Source organism: Culex quinquefasciatus, chromosome 3 (genome assembly GCF_015732765.1).
Source record: "Culex quinquefasciatus strain JHB chromosome 3, VPISU_Cqui_1.0_pri_paternal, whole genome shotgun sequence".
Classification (NCBI taxonomy): domain Eukaryota; kingdom Metazoa; phylum Arthropoda; class Insecta; order Diptera; family Culicidae; genus Culex; species Culex quinquefasciatus.
The window spans coordinates 84,433,627-84,454,236 of record NC_051863.1 but is presented as its reverse complement, the minus strand read 5'-3'; positions in this window follow the sequence as shown (position 1 = coordinate 84,454,236).

Here is a 20,610-nt window from a genome sequence, read left to right as displayed (position 1 = left end):
CCTACAACTTTGCCAAAGATACCAAATCGATCAAAAAAATCCTTCAAAAGATACAGATTTTCGAATTTTTGTATGGCCAGCTGCCAAATTTGTATGGAAAATTATATGGACAAACTAATGAAGCAAAATGGCTTCTTTGGGCATACCGAAGGCACCAAAAAAGTTTCAGTCGGATTAAAAAATTCAAAAATTAAAATTTAAGAAAAAACCGATTTCGTAGAGAATTGCTCAATAGCAAAAGAGCAAAGGATCGTGACGCTAACATAAACAAATTCAGCTTTAATTTGATAAACAGATATCGACTTTGAAAACCGAACCACTAAACACTCAATCGCGGGTTTCTTTAGTATAGACCTTTTTACCAAAACAAGGATCAAGACTACGCCAATGATATACCCGATTTTAGTGATAGTTTGACAGTTTGCTCCATAAGCAATCGCGTCGGGTTCTCCATTGGACATCATCACGTAAATAAAGCACTAATTAGGTAAATGACAAATGCCCCGATAAAATTTTTTTATAATGTCATACCCCAGGGTAACATTTCGCATCTCCATATTTGCTCTCTAATTGGATGTGATAAAATTACTTTTCGGCTGGCATTTAGGGGTTTGTTCCGGTGAACGTACTGAGCATAGACTAACTAGTCTATGTACTGAGTATTCCCAATTCCTAGAGTATAGAGTTACCTAAGCCCGATCAAACGCACACTAGCACGCTATTTGTTTTGCTGGCCGGTACAAAATTTAACCTCAATCTTTTTCGTGTACGTAAACGCAATACATGCGCACGTAGATAACTCTATGAGCTTGATTGGACCTGGTTGACGAAGGAGGAGCTGGCGCTCGGCCCTTGAATTTTAAGTGCGAGTTAACCCGTGAAAATTGATTTTTAAACAAATTACAGGTTTTAGGCTCTTTCGCCACTGATGCGATCATTTTTAATCTTCATTGGTGCGTAGACCGGATCCTTACGCAAGTTTTGTTATATATTACATTTTAGCACTCTGGAGCTTGTGATATCTAGGCCTATAAAGTTTAACATTTTTTTCAAAAAATCAGCCCAAGCAAAAAAGATAAGTGTCGCTCCTCGCACCGGCTGCGACACTTTTTGAGTTTGCTGAGACCGATTCAAAAAAAAGTCAAACTTCCAAGTTCAAAAAAAGTCTTATTACCGGTTAAATTCCATTTAAAAATAAAGGCCGGAGCGCCAGCTCCTGTTACGTCCAATCGAACTGATACTTAGTACCCTCGCTAGAACAAGCTCTTGAATACCCACCAAAAAATCATTTCTGTTAGCATTTCGATGCCTCTGTGCTCTCTTATACTAACTACCTACATAGGAAAACTAGCAAGCTTAGAGCAAGAGAACACAGAGAGCACAGCACAGCATCGATTTGTTGACTTTCTTTTCAGAGCGATCAAACAATTCAAAATCAAAAAGCTGAAAATTGAATTCTATAATTTTGTATCATTCGATGAATTCTATTAAAGCATTTTACAACAATATTAAAATAAATTGGATCAATCAATCCATGCTAGCTAATTGCATATTGTAAAGGGGATGACTCCACTGTTTTATACCAAACAGACTAAATATTAAAAATAGAATAAAAAGTACAGTTGCTAAAAGTTTAAGCATTGATTCAGTTACTAATGCTATTAAATTTTCAAAAACACTTTTACTTTAATATATGCATATGCCTATATGTGTACTTACAGTTGACACTCATTCATTTACTCTATGGTTTAATCTCTCTTACAGCAACGTCGACTTGGGAACCGAGCCACCGGTTGTTTAAACTGTAGACAGATTGAAAATAAGTGCAAATTCACTATCTGCGATACCAATCTACTTCTACTTAGTAATCAAGTGCAAGATTCTATTCGAAGCGACAGTGTGTTATAATTGCAACTAAAAACGCAGTACATAACATTTTTCACGAGCCTCCGTCCGTGGAGATCGGCAAGACCGCCTTTTAGCTTTACTTCTCCTTGGAATAAGTCTTAATTTACCCAATCATAACGAACATGTGCCAAAAACGATAGTATTTATGCAACAAAAGAAAAAATGTTAAAATATTCAAGTTTAACAGGATTTTAGACACTGCCTTTTCGTTAATTCAAAATATTTTCTTTTCAAACTGCCACAACACTAATTGACTGATATAAATAATTACATTATTTGAATCCCAGTGTGCATTTCACTATCGTTCATAGTAAATGGTTTTCAACGAAAACGACTTCTACGCTTCAAGTGCTCTAAAAAACATCGAAAAGCATTATAGTACGGTACTAATTTAATACAATTTTTTTTATTTTTTTTGTGTTCACGAAATCAAATTCACTCTAGTTACTTTATGGCATTTTATAAATTAGAGATCACCAGAACGAAGAACGAATCAACTTTGCTTTCTTTTGTATAACAACAAGCTCTAATGTTATTTGTAATGTTTTATTTTATTTTTGTACTAAGACAATAACGAAAATAAGAACCAATGTATAAACAACTCAAACCTGTGCTATCAACATCGATTAAAAATGTGAAAGAGGCATTAATAAACAAGCATTAATGTCAAATAAAATTAAATACAAATAATTTAAGTGTTTGACTGTTATTATATCACAAATCCATAAAAAACAAAAAACCTTAACTAATCCACCATTCATAGAATCGTAATGTTTTAAAGTCGAAAAGCCGTTACGTATAAAAGTCTAAAGGCTAAGGGTCTGAAAGTCTCAAAGTCATAAAATCATGAAGTCGTAAAGGTGCAAAATCATAAAGTCGTAAAATATAAAAATAAAAAAGTCTAATAGTCGTAAAGTCATAAAGTCGATAAGGCTGGTACAAATATTTTTAAAAGTTTTTGTCACCCCCCCTTCAAAATTGGTCCGAAAAATCAGGGGGCAAAAAAAATATTTTTACAATAAACTACAAAATTTCAATGAAAATTCAAGTGCAACCAACTGAATTCAAATTAAAATACATTCTCCTGCGTTTAAAATCATTTTTAGCATGTTTGGGTTTATTAAAAAATCTTAAGATTTTTTGAAAATTTTCGATGCAAAATCTTTTTTTTCGATACAATTTTTGTTTTTGTCAGATCTTAAATTTTTTGAAAACTAATGATTGCAAAACAACTGAACTAGTGTAAAATGCATTTTAAAACACTTTTTTCATTTAAATGTGAAGACTACGGCTTGTTATTTAATTTTTTTATTTTTTTTGTTTTTTGCCCCCTTGACTTCGGCCAGGGCCAAGCCATAGTCTTCACATTTAAATGAAAAAAGTGTTTTAAAATGCATTTTACACTAGTTCAGTTGTTTTGCAATCATTAGTTTTCAAAAAATCTAAGATCTGACAAAAACAAAAATTGTATCGAAAAAAAAGATTTTGCATCGAAAATTTCCAAAAAATCTTAAAATTTTTTAATAAACCCAAACATGCTAAAAATGATTTTAAACGCAGAAGAATTTATTTTAATTTGATTTCAGCTGGTTGCACTTGAATTTTCATTGAAATTTTGAAGTTTATTGTAAAATATTTTTTTGCCCCTTGATTTTCGGGCCAATTTTGAAGGGGGGGGGGGGTGACAAAAACTTTTAAAAATATTTGTACCAGCCTAAGTCGTTAAGTCTAAAACTCTAAAAATGTAAAACTCTAAAAGTCTAAAAGTACAAAATCTAAAAGTTTAAAAGTATAAACGTCTAAAAGTCTAAAAGTTTTAAAGTCAAAAAGTTTAAAAGCCTAAAATTCGTAAAGTCTAAGAGTCTAAAAGTTTAAAAATATTAAAGTCTAAAAGTCCGAAAGTCTAAAAGTTTAAACGTTTAGAAGCCTAAAAGTCCAAAAGTCTAAAAGTCAATAAGTTTAAAAGTCTAACAGTCTAAAAATCCCAAAGTCTAAAAGTTTAAAAGTTTTAACGTCTAAAAGTATAAAAGTTTAAATGTCTAAACGTCTAAAAGTCTAAAATTTCTAAAGTCTAAAAGTCTAAAACTCTAAAAGTCTACAAGTCTAAAAGTCTAAAAGTCTAAAAGTCTTAAAGTCTAAAAGCCTAAAAGTATTAGTATAAATGTCTAATAGTTTAAAAGTCTAGATGTCCAAAAGTCTAAAAGTATTAGTCTAAAAGTCTAAAAGTCTAAAAGTCTAAAAGTCTAAAAGCCTAAAAGCCTAAAAGTCTAAAGGTCTAAAAGTCTTAAAGTCTTAAAGTCTAAAAGTCTTAAAGTCTAAAAGTCTAAAAGTCTAAAAGTCTAAAAGTCCAAAAGTCCAAAAGTCTAAAACTCTAAAAGTCCAAAAGTCTAAAAGTCTAAAAGTCTAAAAGTCTTAAAGTCTTAAAGTCTTAATGTTTTAAAGTCTTAAAGTCTTAAAGTCTTAAAGTCTTAATGTCTTAGTCTTAAAGTCTTAAAGTCTTAAAGTCTAAAAGTCTAAAAGTATTAGTATAAAAGTATAAAACTCTAAAAGTCTAAAAGCCTTAAAATCTAAAAGTTTAAAAGTCTAAAATTCTAAAAGTCTAATAGCCTTAAAAGTCTAAAAGTCCAAAAGTCTAAAATTCTAAAATTCTAATAGTCTAAAAGTCCAAAAGTCTAAAAGTTTAAAAGGCTAAAAATCCAAAAGTCTAAAAGTCTAAAAGTCTAAAAGTCTTAAAGTTAAAAGTCTTAAAGTCTTAAAGCTTAAAGTCTTAATGTCTTAAAGTCTTAAAGTCTTAAAGTCTTAAAGTCTTAACGTCTTAATGTCTTAAAGTCTTAAAGTCTTAAAGTCTTAAAGTCTTAAAGTCTTAAAGTCTAAAAGTCTAAAAGTCTAAAAGTCTTAAAGTCTAAAAGTCTAAAAGTCTAAAAGTCTAAAAGTCTAAGAGTCTAAAAGTCTAAAAGTCTAAAAGTCTTAAAGTCTTAAAGTCTAAAAGTCTAAAAGTCTAAAAGTCTAAAAGTCTAAAAGTCTTAAAGTCTTAAAGTCTTAAAGTCTTAAAGTCAAAAAATCTAAAAGTCTTGAAGTCTTAAAGTCTTAATGTCTTAAAGTCTTAAAGTCTTAAAGTCTTAAAGTCTGTAAGTCTAAAAGTATTAGTATAAAAGTATAAAATTCTAAATGTCTAAAAGCCTTAAAATCTAAAAGTTGAAAAGTCTTAAAGTCTTAAAGTCTAAAAATCTAAAAGTCTTGAAGTCTTAAAGTCTTAATGTCTTAAAGTCTTAAAGTCTTAAAGTCTTAAAGTCTGAAAGTCTAAAAGTATTAGTATAAAAGTATAAAATTCTAAATGTCTAAAAGCCTTAAAATCTAAAAGTTGAAAAGTCTCAAATTCTAAAAGTCTAATAGCCTTAAAAGTATAAAAGTCTAAAAGTCTAAAAGTCTTAAAGTTTTAAAGTCTTAAAGTCTTAATGTCTTAAAGTCTTAAAGTCTTAAAGTCTTAACGTCTTAATGTCTTAAAGTCTTAAAGTCTTAAAGTCTTTAAGTCTTAAAGTCTTAAAGTCTTAAAGTCTTGAAGTCTTAAAGTCTTAAAGTCTTAAAGTCTTAAAGTCTAAAAGTCTTAAAGTCTTAATGTCTAAAAGTCTAAAATTCTAAAAGTATATGTTTAAAAGTCTAAAATTCGAAAATTTCAAAATTTCTTAAAATTCTAAAAATCTTGAAGAACAAAAGCCTTTATGACCAAATGGCTTTTTTGAAATTTTAAAATTTAAAAATAAAAAAAGTAGATTTTTTTATAATTTTTTTTATGCATTTTTTAAGTTAAAAACCTTAAAAATTTGAAAAAGTTCTAATTTTTTGTTTTTTTTTTTATTCTGGAATTCAATTTTAGAATTTTAGAATTTTAGAATTTTAGAAATTTAAAATTTTAGAATTTTTGAAGTTTTTTTTAGTTTTTGAACTTTTGATTTTTTTTATAATTTTCTGGAGTCATGTGACAATAATTGAAATTTAATTTTGTGTTCTCTTTTGCAGTATATGCCTCGTGATTGCAGCTTGATTTCTGATCAAGCTGATTCTACTGCTGGCGGAGATTCTGCTCGCCAGCAGGTTGTCCAAAGCGGGGATTCGTTCCAGGCAGACGGTTTCCTAGCGCTCAAGTCGAGGTTAAGTTCGGATTCGGAATGGCGCCTTCGTTTTTCTCGTGTGTCATGCAGGGAAGGTATTTGCCGATGGGCCTCCAAAAAGCTTTTTAAATTTATTTTCTTCCAGTTAAGGAATTTACTATAATCATGTATGGAGCACTTGTAGATATTTTACTAATGAACAACTTTGTAGAACATTGTTTTGTTCTAAACTGAATGCTGTTGACATTAGAGCGTAAACAAAAATCCCCTCACCATCGCGAGTGAGGGACGCCGATAGTGGCATTTTTAGACATTGTTTACGCTCTAGTGTCAACAGCATTCACTTTGGAACAAAACAATGTTCTACAAAATTGTCCGTTTGTTCAAAATCTACTATTGCTTCATACATCATTATAGTGAATTCTGTAACTGGAAGGTAATAAATCAAACGAGGGCTTCGCGATGGTTTTTTGCCATTTGCCTACCCTGGTGTCATGAACCTGAGTCGGCACTAGAACCTTTCCCGAAGGCACGAAGAGGAAAAGAGCATCAACCTCCAGAACGAGGAGAACTTCCGGCGGTACGCGAATCCGCTCAAGGGAAGTGCCAGCTCGCTGCGCGGTGCCATAGAACTGAGTCTGAGGCCAGCGCCGGAAATCAACCAGATCGCCGCCCCGAACACGCTGCACCGGTCCGTGTGGCTCCGCCGCCGACGTCACCGAGTACGTGAAGGATCTGGACAAGGCGAAGGCTGCCAACCAGAACCCGCATACTCTGCTGCGTAAGACGCAAAACGCCGAGATCATCCGTCGACATCCGCGGCGCGATCACGGTGCCAGCCTCAAAGACTTTGGCAAGTGGAGCATCAACAAGTGTACGGCGGCAACGCCTCCTGCTACTGCTCGCACCGGAACTCACCGGCGACGGCGCCCAGCAATACCCAGCTGCACCACGGCCATCGAGGCCGGTTTGTTCTGCCAGATGAAACGAATCGACTCGTTCGAACCGTTGCCAGTCCGTGGCGCCTGGTCTGTGTTTTTTACCAGGTGTTAACATTTCACATAGCTATCGGTTACGCAATTTTGTTGATTTGGTTTTGAAATGAATAAATAAAAAAAGCTTAAAACTAAATAAAAACCTCTTCTTCTTCTTATTTCCATCCAAATATCATCAGCAACGGTCAATTCAAAAAGGTAAATATTGAAGTGGCTGCGTGCTGCGTGCTTTTGCCGGGGTATGCGTTACTGCGTTACGTTTGCGAAATCGGGGAAACTAGTTTGCGATATTGGAAGCAATGCTTCCTGCTGACAAGTGCAAACCGAGATTTGCGATTTTTAGAGCAAATCGGAAGCAAAGTTTGCGATTCCGCAAACCGGATTTTGTTCCGTGTAGGTGGTTGGTGCCTTCCCTACATTCATAAAGTCAATGTTTGATTTGTTAAACATGTTAAGGGAAATGTTGCTATTTTGACTTTATTACTCATTTTTTTTAAAGGGTTTTCAGCCTTCAATTTCGACAAGCTCTGATAAAAAACCCAATCCAACGATAGTTCACATGGAATGTTCGGAAAATATTTATATCACAATATCTGAGATCCAGCATCCAAAAAGTGTATAAATAACACTTAAGTGCTAATATTTTTTGATAAGGGTGTTAGGCCATTTCAATACCTTTCTAAAATGTATACCTGTCTTAAACAGGATTTCTTACAAAGACTTTTTACAATCATCTGAAATATGGTCAAGATCGTTTTTAGCATAACATTTGAAGTACTTTACTAAACTTGCTGATTTTAAATAGAGACTTATGGGGCCCTAAGACGGATCGAATGAGACCGGTCAAAATCCGTAAAGGAGATAATCGACTGACAATTTTTTGTTCACCCACCTATTTTGTTTTTTTTTTTTTTACTGTGAACAGACACGGACCACTGCTACACTTGCGTATCTATTGTAGTATGATCTGTTCTCAGGTTTTCTGTTTTGCTGCTGCTTACAGCCTGCCGAACGATCGTCTTCCGTAGCGCTATTGTTTGAGCGAGATAGTTTTTGACGAATTATTCGAGCAGTTGCCCCCTCTCATTCCCCAAACCAATCCCCCAATGCCATGCCACACGAGCACGAGAGACCGATCCGAGGACGTGGAGATGAGTGAGATTGAGGGGAAATCTCGTTTATTTTTGACCCATCTAGAGATCGTTACCAATCATATAGCCCAATCTTCAGCTCGAATTTTGCCTGAGAACATGTGACCGAGTCGAAAGTAGCATTTGAAGCTCTTCTCTGTGTATTGTTGCAGAGTTCTTCAACGCTCAGACTCAGTCGCCAACAGATCGTCCGAGAGATTGGATGGGATGGGTTTTGGGTGACATATTCAATTCCCGCAGCAACCGAACTCCCCTCTCGACCGCCACCTACCCCTTTTGCCTCGCCAGATGGGTTTCAAGCCATCGATCTTCCGCTTACAAAGCGAAACCCGTACCACTACACCACGGGAGCTCGGCAATCCACCCACCTATACACATCCACATAGACATTTGCTCAGAACATGATTCTGAGTCGAAGTGTATAACACGGTGTATTTTTTCGAGACCCCAAAGATAAAAAATCGGTAACTCTAACTAATCATATTTGACCCATATTTGACCTCCACCAATAAAAATTAGAACCAAATTTGCCAGATTTCTAGCATTCTTTGAAATTACTCCCAAATCCAAGCTGGAAACCCCGATACGACCGAAAATAAATCTAAAATAAATTTCGGGCCAAAATTCAATCGAAAAAGTGCATCTAAACCTTCAATTTAGTAATACGGTTTTTATCTGGGACGATTCCTCGCCGTGCACGATTTTTCTAACATTTCTGAGAAAAGCATTTTTCCAAAAGTAAGAAAAGCAAAAAGGTAATATTCAACTTTCCAAAATAAAACCTTCCAAATTTACACAATTACAAAAAAAAGTGTGATACACTGGGGCGCGGGTTCAATTCCCGCCTTATACTCCTGGCCTTCTATCGGATGGGGAAGTAAACATCGGTACATTTGAGTAAAATAGGTTTTGGGTGACTCACCACACATAACGTTCGAACGCTTAGAAATAAGCAGAAACTTGCAACAGACACCACAAAAGACCCGGGGGTCGTTAAAGTGGATTGCTTTGCTTTTTACAATCAAAAAATATTCCCAGATTTCTGATGGAAAATGAGGGTCGAAATTGAACATTGTCATAAATAGGACTTCAAAGTTACTTTAACTTTAACTTTTACTTTAAAAAAAACGGTGCATGTCATAACTTTTCGATTAAAAATTAAACTTTGCTTCTAAAAAAATGATTTACAAAATATTACTGTGTTTTCGATCTAGCGACAGATTTGAACCTTTTTTTAAAGCAGAAACCAAACTTCATTATTTGACTGTACTAACCTAAATGAATAAAATTAGTTTGTTAGGGGAAATATACCCATTTTAAACACTCTGAGCCGTTCGACCACTTCATATGAGCATTTCTCCACCAAACCCGGAAATGGATTTTACTTATATTTTTTAATATAGCTCAAACTTTATGGGGTCCTTCCCTATCACCAAAGAAGCCATTTTATGACATAGGGGGGAGGCGTCGCTATTTTTAGACCACGTTTTCCACTTTTTCTCCATGATACCCCATCCCGTGAGTGTGAAGGAACGTCTGTCTTCGCGAGATTAAATCCTTTCTGCTGCCTTTTAGCCTGATTTTAAGGCTAGTATGCAGATCGGAAGGAAAGGGGTCAAAAAAACAGCTTTACGAACAGCAGAACAAAGGAGACGGAGCGATTTATTGGGGGTTTTCTTCATCCTCTCTGACTTGCTTGCGCTGCCGCTGCTGCCCATTTACATTTATTGTCGCTTACAATTTAATTTGCCCTTTGATTAAAGCTTGCTTAACATTCTTTCGTGTTTTCTCCCACGACACACCAGTAAACTAATTCGTAATCCAACTTCTTCCAACGTGAACTTCCTCCCACGACACAACAGGTAACATCTTTGTAATCCGACTCCTTCTAACGGCCCGTAGACAATGTTGTCGGGCGAGCTTTCTCCCACGGTACAACACATCTTCGAAAACCGACTTTCCAACGGTCCGTAGACGGGGACAGTTCACGGTGGTTTTTTCTCGCACCAGAACAGGTCACTTTTTATTTTTTTTTTTCCCCGATCGGTCCCGACGGTGAATTGGGTACTAAAGCCCTATTTCAATTTTTATGTATAACGGTGAAAAACACGATCAAAAACCATTTCTGATCACTTTTTTTCATTTTAAAGCGAAAAAAATTAATGACGAGACAACATGTTTTCGATGGATCAACTATGGTCCCCTTGTAACGAGCTGTCAAGTAGGAACTTTTCTGTCAAAAAGGACCGCGAGGTTAATTTTTCAAAATTGATTTAAAAATCAATTTTAAACTCTTTGTGGTCGTTCAAAGGGTCATTGTACTCAGAAAAATAAGCTTTATCGCTGTAAACAATAATATCAGCAATCTAAGCTTCATTTTAGGACCCAATTGTTTGACAGGACATTTTCAAATATTGGCTACTTGATTTAATTCAAATATCCGTTCAAAAACATAACGCCTGAAAAAAAAACATAACGCCTGTTACCCTTAGGAAAATCCAACAACAACAACCGTAACGCAGCCACAAAATTTGATGACTTTTGTAGGGACTGCGTCCTCTGGATTACTCTGTGGCTATGCGGTTATTATTTGCAGTAAAAAAATTACGGACCTCTTGCTTGTTACGGCGGTAGACCCACCGGTCTTAACTCCAATGAGTTCCTGGATGACTCAGAACATCTTAATAAGTTGTTACAACAATGCATTGTAGCCTTAAATACTAACTGAAGCAGTCTGGGTAGGACCCATTTTCAAAATTTCAAGTTTCGATTTGTTTCTACGGTTCAAACGTATAAAGACAAGAGAATTCATGTTTCAATCATGCTACACATCAAAACTTATAGTTTTCCTGATACGCTTCGAATGAAGTCAAGATGATCGAAATTCATAATAAAATAAGGATTTTATGAGTGATTTTAGAAATAGCATAAATACGATTTTTTGCACATTTAAACCCAAAATACTCAAACTTCAACAACTAGTAACTTTTGAACCCCGGGGTTTAGAGAGTTCATCCAGAAGACTTTTTTCATGTCTCGGCGAGATCTATCGGATAAAGTTTCTCCCGTTCGTGTACATCCTTGGACCAAATCCACCCATTCTCCCTTTGTCCGGAAAATTCCGTTATTTTACTTTTTAGAATAGTGTTATTTTTTATTCCTGAAAATATTTTTTTTAGGTTCCGAAAATTTCCTGCAAATTTGCCTAAGAAACATTGAAGATCAAACAAACTAGACTACATTGATCATTGCTTGATTACTAATTACAGGTGAACATTATTTAAGTTACACCCAAAGTTAAAGAACGAGGGGATAGTCCTCACGAAAAGAAACGTGAGGAAAGTGCTATATTGCGAGAGTATAGTCCTCTCGCGTGTTCATTCGTTCATTGGAACAGTTCATCCTATGAGTGGCTTATATGGACAAACGACCGCCACCTAGTCAACGAACCATAGTGGCCCATACGGCAAAGGCACGGTTCAATATGCCAAAGGTCTTGGGTTCGAGTCTCGGTACCGGTACTTTTTTTTTGATAGATGAACTTTTTTGGAAAATGAACCATGAGTAAAGTACTCTCGGTAATTTCGGGATTTATCCTCTCCGTCCGCACACAGCACCATTTTACTACCGAATCGTGCTCTTTATCCTCTCGTATGCCGATGCCCAGTTCTGGGTGTACATATAAACTATCTTCTATGGTTATAAAACTGTTTTTTCATAGTGTATTTAGTCATAGTAAAATCGATTGTGTCACTGTATTTGTTATATGTTTCCATCATTCTGTTGATAGGACCGTGCTTAGCATAGTCTATTCTGTGGAACCGTAATGCAACCCAGTCACGAACATTTCTGGCAGAGGTTGTTCTGCTAGAATCCTGCTAGAATGATTCTAGCAGGCTTATCAGAATGCTGTAAGAATTTTGCTAGAATATTCTGACAGAGCGAAATTTGCCGGAATTCTGTAAGAATTTTGCTGGAATAATCTGACAGAGCAAAATATGTCGAAAATTACGTCATTTCCACCAAACCGCTTTGTGGCGAACTTGACTTCCGCCAAAAAAACAACAGGCTTTAGATTGTGTTGGTTCGTCCTTTGAATACTCAGGGAAAACACGATTCCAGCGCGGTGGAGTAGCTTCTGATGCAATTTATTTGGAAAGTGGCCGTCGGCTACACGAAAGCATTTCAGAAAACGTAAGGTAAGCACCGGCAAATAAGTTAAAACAAATATTTTTTAAGATATATGGAAATTTGCAGGTCTTTCCGAAATTGGTCCGCACATTGTTAATTCCAAGGGCCACACACTCCACAACGATAATTATCTTAAGTAATTATGGAGGGACCAGCGAATAAAAGCGCGAGGAATCAAGCAGGACGTCCCAACAGAAATCCCGGACGCCAGATTTCCAGAAAGAGGAAGATTTCGGAAAAAATTATATAAGTGGAAAAATGTGAAAGTGTAGAATTTCAACGTTTTGTGATTATTAAAAAACATTATTTGAATAAATTTAATTTTGAAACTCGTTTAATGTTACAAAAAGAACAAATATAAATATCCACAAAATTGTGTCTAAGAAAATTCTAGCAGGATTCTAGCAGAAAACTTCTGCCCGCTCATTCTAGCAAAATTCTTACAGAATTCTAGCAGGAGGCCTGTCAGAAAAGTTCTAGCTAAATTCTAGCAGGATTCTAACATAACCGGTTGATTTCGCCAGCTTCTGCTAGAACCGGTTATTGCATTTGAGCTAGAATTCTTTGAGAATTCTAGCAAAGTTCTGGCAGGATGATGGCACCGTTCTTGTAAGAATATTTTCGCTCTGCTAGATTTCTGTAAGAATCCTGTGAGAACGCCGTGACTGGGAGAGCGTTCCCGAACTTTTCTGCAACAAAAGTAACTTTACTCTCAGGAAGAACTTCTGCAGTGAAAGAGGTAGAAGTTGCAGCAAAACCGTTCCCGTACTTTTCTGCAAGCTCTCTCTTCTCTTTCTTGTTGAAAAGTTACTGCAATTTGGTGTGATGGATGTTGAGTCCTACACGCTTACATAAAATTTGCAAATTGGGTGAAATCATGATTTTATTATTAGTTGTAATAATAAATGATTTTGGGGTAGTTTTTTTTATGTCTGGTTTTATTGAGAACGATTTTTTTATGTTAACGATTTCAGGCTTAGTTCAGTCATGTAAATGATAAAGCGATTTTTTTAAGTGTTACTATTTTTACCTGATAAAAATTGAAAGCTTAAGCCATAGTATTACAGCACGACTAGTACCTCAACTAAAAAAAAGTACTATAAAAACAAATTGTTTTAAAAACTTTTAAAAGACACATTTCTTTTGAGTTTAATAAATTCAAATAAATATTTGTTTAGGAATAATTTTTGTTCTTAAATTGATTTTGAATATGCTAAATATATGTGTTAAAATAATAGGTAAATTTAATTGGCAAATAATAAATTGTACCTTTAACGGTGCTACCAATTTGAATTCTTATACACACAAAAAATATTTCCAAATGTTACATCATTTATGATGAAACAATTTTTAAAATTAAATGCAATTTGATGTAAGTTTGCAACAAATTATACGTAAAAACAGGGTTTTACGTGTGATTCAACCGTTTACGTCGAATCTCAAGTTTACATCAACTGAGTTTACATGTGATTCATTTTTTCCGTGTCGAGTAAATTCACATATTTTTTTCTGTGCATGATCAAAAAAAATATTAACGTAATTTTGTCGAAATTAAAATTCTGAAACTCTGAAATTCATGAATTCTTAAATTCATAAATTCTAAAATTATTCAATTCTTAAGTTCCTAAATTCTAAAATTCTCGAATTCTTCGCCATCTTCAATCATAAAAAACACATATTTTGGAGTCATGTTTTAGGTTAGAAACTCAAATTTAGATGATCTAGAGCAGGGGTGACCAAAGTATGGCCCACGGGCTAAACGTGGCCCGCGAATGATCATGTTAAATGGCCCTTTGACGCACCTGTAAATGATTTAATAATTCCTTAAATTAAGGTTAAATTCATGCTTTTGTTTTGTATTAACTAATGATTTTTCCATACTTTGATACCAAATAAATGATTCAAATATTACGTTGAAAAATCTATCTTATTCTTACCTTATTGAAACAATGCAATGTAGGTAACACGTCTGTGTTTCATTTCAGTGTGATTAAAATAAGTAAATTTTGTCAAAATTTTCTACAAACATTTTTGGAAATGAGTTATAAAACGTTCAAATTTGATTAAAGCAGGAAAAAGCAGCTAAAATATATTTAAATAAAAATTCAATTTCTCTCGATTTTTTATTATCTGGTCATCAAACATATTTTGCAATTAAATGCTCTCCATGATTTGAACTCATATCGTGTGGGTTACGAATCTGAGTACCTAACATCTGATTAAGGAAAAATGAAATTTATTGAAATTTCATTGAAATTGGAGGAATATTTATTGAAACATCGCTATAAAATTATTGATTATTTTCAAAAAACAAAATTACTCAATTTTACAAAGGTTGTGTCATCACTTCTAAAAGTATAAAATATAATATTATAATATATAATATTATATATAAAAAATAAACAAATTTAATTATATGTTGCTAATTAATGGATTTTCTGATTTTAATGAAATTTAGCGAATTGATTGGAAGCTACAAAAGTATTAAAAAGATGTTTTTTTTCAATTCAAATGTCGATTATGTTTTAAAATACACGAAATTTCATACAACTTCAACCGATAGATTTTTTTAGTTTTAAAGAGTGATTTCAATTCAATTCGGTTTTATTGGTGAATAATCAAGATACAATAAGTTCTTTTGAGGTACATAACAGAGTTTTGGAGTTCCTTACTGCTGTGTGTTACATCATAATCCATTTTGGAACAGTTATTGCTTGTAAATAAAGGTGTCACCAAGAGTAAGAAAAAAAATAATAAAAAAAAACTTACTAAAATTGCAAGGGAAAGGGGATAGAAATAGAAAAAGCTTAAAACTAGATCACAGTTTTTTATCCTTTATAGATGTGCTTGATCATCAGCTCCCCAAGGGCCAGGAATTGCTCCGCCTTGTTACGGCAGGTCCGAAACCGCGTCAACATCTCCCCTGCGAGAGATAAGAACTCTGGCAGGGTAAAGAGATCTTCTCCGGTAACTTCTTGCTGGGCCGTATTGCCACTGCCGGCAGCGACCACGCTGGCGAACGATCGCCCCCATCCAGGAGGGAACGCTGAGTTGTCCGCTGGAACCGTACGATGACCAGTTGCCGGCACGGTTTCGCTCGTACTTCGCTGAGGAGGGTGGGACGCTGCTGCTTTCTTCTTCCTTTTTTTCCTGCTCTTCGAGGTAATTTTTCCGTGCGCTGCATCCACGGTAGTTGCTGGTATGGTTAACTCCACAGTTGGCGCACTTGATGCGCGACTTCGTTTGCTCTGCCTTGTCCCCCAAGTCCGCTTTGCACGGCAGTGCACATGCCTCAGAGAGGTGTGATTCACCGCACTTCACACAGCGGGGTGGGAGGTTGCAGTTCCGCGAGCCGTGGCCGAATTTCTGGCAACGGTGGCATTGTGCTGCGTCCGACGGGTTCATTGAGTAGAACCGCGGTCGAAGTACAACAGGTACAGGGTGTGTGTACCTGTTACTGTTGTCTTCCGCGAGAGGACTTTTATGTCCCGCGGCGTTATGCCAGCACCCGAGAGGTCCTTCTTGAGGTCGGAGATCGGGCGGTCTTGGTACCCCTGCAAAACGACCTTAACGGCAGTCTTCTGCACGGGGTCGAATGTGTAAAACTTGAAGTTTTGACGCTTCAATTTCTCCACAACCAGGTCTAAGTTCTTTTCGTCAAATGTGTAAACTTGCACTGACGACTTACCGATTTTCAGACAATATCCGAAGCCTTCCAGCAACTCGTCAACATCGTCCGCCAACGTGTCCAAAACAAAAATTGGAGGTGCGTTCCTTTGTTCTTTGTTGTGAGAATTGTTCTTTTTTGGCGTCAACACTTTCTAAGAGTGATTTATAACCAACATTTTCTCATTTTTTCATTTGGCCCACAGGCTCATTCGAGCTTCACATTTGGCCCACCATCTAAAAACTTTGAGCACCCCTGATCTAGAGTTTGGAAATTTGGACTTTTTCTATTTTATTTCTGTTTGAGTTTTAAAATTTTTGATTTAAAGAATTTTTAATTTTAATTATTTTTTTTTAAATTAAATATGTCTTTTTTGAGCTGTCTTATAATAATTACATTTCTTTTACATGCTAAGTCGTCGCCATCGTGCTAACTTGTCGTACGTGCATTTTGGGCCACATTGAGTTAAGAACGCCATTTTGTGCAGCTCACAATGCCTCACCTTTTGACCTTCACAGATCCCCAAAATTTGATTTCAATCCTGAGATATTCAACAAAAACCGAAAAAACTCCGTGCATTTTTGTCACTTTACATATGAAAGTAGTTTCAATCTTGTCGTACTATCTTGTCACTCCATGAAAATTGATGTAAGAGCGACAAAAGGCCAAAGGGATTTCAGGCCAGGAAAGTCAGGATGCGTTTGTCGCACGTACAAGCTAGACTACCGTCAGTGGGGGTGACATTGGGTCTGGGGGGTGAGATTGGGTCAAAGTGATTTTTTACGGATTTTACCATTTCTCATGTTCTTCTCAATGAAAATGAATTCTGTTGAAAGGGTTGTGTAGGGGACATCTTAAGATGACTTCGCTGAAAAAATCTCGTTCCTAGAACAAATCCTGTTATTTTGGCAGCTGTCTAAAGTTGAGGTACGTTTTTGGCCAAAAATGACCTCTCGAAAAATCATTTTTCTTATATTATTGTTAGAATTGCTCGAAAACTACCCAAATATTTGAAAATCTCCACTTCAAACATTGTAGCGTGTCAATACGATTCCCTCGAACAAGAAACACTGTTGGATGACTTGTTTTTACCATGTCGTTGTATTTGAGCATCATTTTAGTTTCATTTGACCCAATGTCACCCCCTCTAAGGGGTGAGATTGGGTCAATTTTCAAACTATTGGCATTTAAGGTAGTGTTCATCAAAATCCACCATATTTTGGGAAAATGTTAGTAAACTATTTAAGAACAAATCTACGTTAAAAGATTTTCGATGTTATTTAAATTGTTTTTGTTATTAAGAAATTTGGAGAGGTATATCGTTTTTTGACCCATAGTCACCCCCACTGACGGTACCGTAAACATTTGTAATTATAACTCGGACTCCAGCAACCAACTTCAACCAAACTTTGGGACAATGCACAGAATGGTGAGCCAAACAAAACGTGTTTGTTATTGTTTACATTGCGTGCTCTCGTTTTTGCACATTCAAGGTCAAACATTAAAACGCGTTTTTCTCGGAACGTCAAAATGGCGGGTGCGACAAGATAGCACGACGACGTCGAAGTGGTATGGCTCAATGCTCTTCATCTTTGTTGTATTTTTCGTTTCATTATTAACTGATCACATTTATTTTATTCACTTCAAATTGTTTTACATCTTTGCATTGAATCGAATACATTTGGATAAAAAAGAAAAAAATATACTTTAACAACTAATCCTAACTTAAAACTAAAAAAAAGTAAATTCATTGAAATATTCAAAATTATCAGAACGAGTAAACTACGAACTGTATTTTAAGATGAATGCTCCATGCGTTCTTACTTGTTCCGCACGAATTTTGCAACCACGCAGTGTTGTTGTCATCTCGATGAAAATGTTCAGAAGTTCTTGTGGTGAAAACAGGTAAACTGCCTTCATCCATTGATGCTGGTTGATTTTCCCTCGGTTGCTGACTGAAGCCTGAAGGTGTTGTATTCTCTGCAACTTTTTGCCCCTGATTCAACGGCAATGGCTGCAGATTTGGAACCACTCGCGCAGATCCCGCTCCTGGTGACGCCAAAGCAGGAAAATCCACGTCCGTGAAAGATGGTGGTATTTTACGACGATTTGGTTGGTGCCTCGTCGTCGCCTGCTGCCGAATTTGTACAAACTCAGTTTTGGGCAGCTTCGACTCTTGATCGAATGGTCGCCGCCGAAATTGAAGCATTTGGCTTCGATGTTCTCGTTGATTGTTTCGCAAGCTTGAGTTTTGTGCTCACCTCCGCAGGTTGCACAACGACTCTTGATGAAACAGTTCCTTCCACCATGTCCAAACTGCAAGCAGTTCGAACTTTGCTTCACGTCACGGTGCACTGGACGATAACGTTCCCAAGTTCCGATGATGTTGAAAATTGCCCGAACTACCTTCAGTTCAGACGGCGTTGTCGATCCTTTTTCGAGATGAACCAGGCACAGTTGATCACGATACTTGATGTCCTTGTTGTGTCTCGTCATCTTGAAGACTTCGATCACGTTCAACTTAAGAGTTTGTTTGCATTTCTTTCAGCACACTCACATCCATGTCGTACAGGCCTCGGAGGACCTGTTTTATGGGGCGTTTACCTGGATCGTCATGGCTGTAGTATTCAATCTTTGTGTTGTTCAGGATATCACGAACGTAGTTGTAATCCGTTCTGGTAGGTAGCAGAATTTTGAGTCCATCAGCACACAAGCGAATGGAAGCTCGTAAAGCACCAGATTTGATAAACCCGGTTAGCCACTTTCGCACCGAATCCGATGACGATGTTTTCACAAAAATGGGTGGCAACTTTTCCCGTCGTTCAAATTCTTCTTTCTCGCTCACGTCCTCAGGGAGGGTAGCGAACTGGTTTCTAGACGAATTTTGAGCGTCCTTGCTCAAACTGCCTGGCTAGCAGGTAGCGCTTCGGCATTCTTTAGCTTCTTCAAATCTGCCGATCCTGCTGGTGAGGACCGCCTCTTTTTCTTGCCCTGAGGCATTTTTGCACTTTTTTGCACTTTTCAGGAGCTAATATCGAGGAGTACCTCAATGATTGGTGGTCCACAAAGGAATGTTTTTACTTATTTTTGAAATTATAATTTCTTAAATTTTCTATCTTATTATTTTTAACTGTAGCTTCTGAATTTTTGGTGTTCTGAACTCATAAATATTCAAACTTTTTTTTTTATTTTGAATTGTTAAAATCAAAATACTTTTGTAATTTAAAACATTTTGAAATATTTAGTTTATAATTATTTGATTTTTTTAAGCTTTGAATTTGTGATTTATTAATCTTTTTTTCATTTTTAAATTTCTCAAATATCCGATATATGTTTTTTGAAAGTTTCTCAATTTGAAAATATTAGTTTTTTTCTAAATATTTTAAATTATGGATTTTGTAATTTCCAGATTTCTTAATTTAAGTTTTTCAAATTTTTTGAGTTTTTGATTCATTTTTTTTTAATTTTGTCAATTTTGCTGAGTCACCGTTGTTCTTTCGTGTGACATCCAGACATAATTCTTTTCTGTTATTATGAATAATCTTTCAAACATTCTGCTATTAAACATGTATTTAAGATCCCTTCTATATAAAACCTTTGTTTGTCTCGAGGTTTGTCTTTTTTCAAACATATTTATTAACATTAGTTGTTTCTACCTAAGCATAATTAATTTCTAGTTACTTAATAAATAATACATCCTTGAATTTTTTAAATAAAATGTTGTACTGCATAAAAAATAGTATCCCAGTTATAGAGGTAAACTTAACATAAGAATTCTTTCAATTACTTTTTTGTGAACCATTTTTTTAATATTTTGAAATAATTAAACAACTTTAATCCCAATTTTAGTAAATCCACTCAGCTGTGTACAATATTGCAGAAAAAGTACTGGAACGCGCTACCCAGGCAAAAGTTTTGCGGTTTCCTCCTTGCAGAACTTCTGCAAAAGAGAGAGATGAAGAGAGCGAGCTGAAAAGTACGGGAACGTGCTGCAAAAAAGTGACTTATGCTGGCTGAAGAATTCTGCAGAAGCTGCAGAAATTCTGCAATTCTGCAAGAACGGGAATAGACCTACTGTCCATCCAAGTTTACGAAGAGCAAAAGCAAAAGTAAAATAGATTGCTGAGATACAGCGGATAAAAGAAAAACAAACAACATTTTTTTAAGACTCACTCAATTCAAAAATTTCAAAATAAAAAAATCAAAGGTAACGGATTTTGGAAAATCGAAATCACATTTTTTCTTCCATGTACCTATCTTTTCCTCATTTTTTGTCCTCGTCAAAACCTCCACCTTTGCCCAAGACACCATATCAATAAAAAAAAACTTGAAAAGTTACAGATTTTCGAATATATTCGTACCATTTTTGTAAGAACAACTGCCAAGTTTGTGTGGAGATATATATGGGTGCACCAATGACATAAAATGGCTTCTTTGGTGATAGGGAATGCCCCACAAAGTTTGAGCCAAATAAAAAAATACAGTCATCCCTCATATTCGGAACAGTTTACCAATAGGCCAATGTTCAAAAAACATGGAAAATCGATTATGAAACTTATTGATTCGCTTTTACCTTCATTCGTAAGGGT